General features: G+C 42.0%; 1 non-coding gene across 1 annotated transcript; it reads right to left on the reverse strand.

The window, feature by feature from the left end:
- Window positions 1-1363: 1363 nt before the first annotated feature.
- Window positions 1364-1465, reverse strand: LOC148093529 (U6 spliceosomal RNA). The gene has a single exon (XR_015714344.1). It is a non-coding gene; the product is annotated as a U6 spliceosomal RNA (small nuclear RNA).
- Between the last annotated feature and the right edge of the window lie 1518 nt (window positions 1466-2983).

The following is a 2983-nucleotide window of genomic DNA, read 5'->3' on the forward strand; positions in this document are numbered from 1 at the left end:
TCCAGCCTGCTGGCGGAGCTCTGTCATCTTTCTAGCAACACACCTCTTCCAACCTCACCTGCGCTGAAGGGAAAGTGTCTGTGCTGGTCATTGTCTGTTCTCAGGTCCATTGACAGCTCTTCCTTGTTGAGCCTGACCCCCACAAATTATATTTCTTGGCTTCTGCCAAAGAGAGGTGCTAGCAGGAGACTGGGGGGAGGAAGATAGTAAAGGCCACATTATAAACGCCCCCCATTTCCTTCTCCACTCCCCCCCCCCCGCCCCATCTCTGCCTTCTGCGGCTTCTCACAGACATGCGCTTCTGGTTCCCACCAGGTGCCCAGCCCCGGGGTCGGGGGACATTCCCCTTCTCCCTCTGGCCTGCTTGGGTGGGGAAGGGCAGCTTGCTGCCGCTGCTCGTCTCTGCATTGACTCGCCCGCCCATCTGACTTTTCAGCTCTTGCAACACCTCTCGTAACTACTTCCCCTATGAATTTCCTCTATTAGGCTGACTCTGTCTGGCGCAGGCTCTGTTGTCCCCGGTGGGCCCTGACCGATAAATATAAAATGATAACATATCAGTTTCTCTTCCCACAACTTGTTTCAAACTTTAAAATCCTATTTGGGCTGGGATTGTCCAAGTCCGTGTTAACAAAGCCTTCTATTTAGAAGTTAAGGGAAAGTTAATTTTACAAGAGGCAGTAAATAAAGATAAAAGCTGAAATAAATTATAAAACATAAGGCAATAGAATAACAGATTAGTTCAAATGTTTTTTTGATAAGGCTACTAAAGTAAACAAACCTCTGACAAATATAATTAAGGAAAGATTTTTAATTAAAAATGAGAACAGAGATAGGACTAAATAAAGAAAATAGATTTTTTCCCCAAATCCAAAGAGAATATGATGTGCATCTGTAGACTAGTAAACTAAAATCCTCAATGAAGTGAATAATTTCTAGAATGATATAGTTTACTTAAAATGACTCAGGACATGTAAACCTAAATAGAATGACCAAGAAGGAAACTGGAAAAATTTCTGATAACCCAACAAAATGCAGTTGGTCCCAATGTCTGCACCAGAACAACTGTCATACTTTTAAGAACCAGATGATTTTGATGTTGTATAAAACATCCAGAGCACAAAGAGAGATCAGAGCGCCTTTATGCCCATTGGGCAAGCATAAACTTCTCCCTAAAACCCGATAAAGATAAAACACACAAAAAGAAAACTATAGACACATCTCACAAATTAATGTGAATAGAAAAAGCTTAAGTGAAATCCTCACCTCTAAAAAGGAACTTGTTTTACTGTGCTGCTTCAGATCTTTAGAGGAAAGATACTTTTTCGTAACAGCTTTCCTGAGATATAATTCTTGCGCCATAAAAAATATGGAACATTTTACGAATGTGTATGACATCCTTGCACAGGGCAGCTAATCTTCTCTATAGCGTTCCAATTTTAGTCTGTAGAACTAAAGCCGGCCCAAGGATGATAACGTTAGAAGTCGAAAGAAATTCCAAAGGATGGACAGTTTGTACATTATAGAGGTAAATAACCATTTGACAAAACCAGTATCCGAGGGAAAATATCATCTGGAGGAAGCTTTCACAGCAAATATAAAAAGGGTTCATTTCTATGCTTTGTAAAGAGTTTATACATGTTTGCCCCGGCCGTGTGGCTCAGTTGGTGAGCACCGCCCTGTGCACCAAAAGGTTGCTGGTTCCATTCCCGGTCAGGGCACATGCCCAGCTGCAGGCTTGATCCCCAGTAGGGGGCATAGAGGAGGCAGCCAATCCATGTTTCTCCCTCACATCTATGTCTCTCTCTCTCTCCCCCTTCCTCTTTCTCTAAAATCAATAAAAAGCATATTTTTTAAAAAAAGGGTTTATACATACTGATGGCAAAAAAAAAAAAATTAAGTACCCAATTTGGTAAACTCATAACATAAGCAGATAATTCATGAAAACATAGAAGCCATTAGTAAACAAGCATGTGGGAAAATGTTCAACTCTGTAATCAAAAAAGTGCACACTCAAATAATGTTGTAGCATCTTATACCCAATATCTACATTAGAGGAATTTTAGAAATAATCCAGTATTACAACACTGTGGTAAAACTAGTCCACTCACACACATTAGGGCAGCCATATAAATTGGTATCGTATCTTGGCAATTGGTGTCATATCAGGAAGTATCTTAAAATTCCACAATATCCCTTTATCCTAAGGAATTTATCAATTATGAAAAATAAAACTACATGAAATTTTCCTTGCAATGTCCCTCTAACAACCTGGAGATGCTGTGTGGTGTGTGGGACCAGCCAGTGGAGGGCGCTGTTTCACTTGCCCAAGGGACCAAGGAGGCATTTATTGGCCTCAATAATATACTAATGCTAGTTTTTCAGTCTTCCTTAAAGATGAATTCTTTTTCTTCTTAAAACCAAGACTCAGCATCTCAAGCAAATCTCCAGATCGTTGGGAAATGGATCCAAGTTCATTCCTGATGAACAGCAGCATTCCAAGGGAGCTGCTCTGCGGTGATTACCATCATCTGCAAGACCAAGGCGAATGTGGTTACTTTTTCCATTGGTCATGTGGCTAGGATCTACCATCAATGGGCAGGAAAGACTTAGCCACTGTCAGCCCCAGGTTTTAAATCAACAAATGGGGAACAATCCCAACCACCAAAGACAGGCTTCAGAGTAACAAGGGAAAGAGCTACAGGTATCCCTGGGCTTTTCCTTCCCTAAGTCAGCAAGGCCTGGGGGGGGATCTCCACCCACAACAGGGGCATCAATGAAAAGTTCTCCACTCCCGGCTCCTGGATTGTCACAGGCTTGAATCGTGAACAACTGCCTACATGAGTCAGAACGTATGCGATCAGTCTGTGAGCTCCAGTAAAAGAAGTGACAAGCTCAGCAAAGGATATAAATTCAGAAGAGAAATGTCAGGGGATGACACAGAACTTAGCATGACCAGAGGCTGAATCACACTGAGCTCAGG

Source organism: Miniopterus natalensis, chromosome 3 (genome assembly GCF_054644295.1).
Source record: "Miniopterus natalensis isolate mMinNat1 chromosome 3, mMinNat1.hap1, whole genome shotgun sequence".
Taxonomy (NCBI): Eukaryota; Metazoa; Chordata; class Mammalia; order Chiroptera; family Miniopteridae; genus Miniopterus; species Miniopterus natalensis.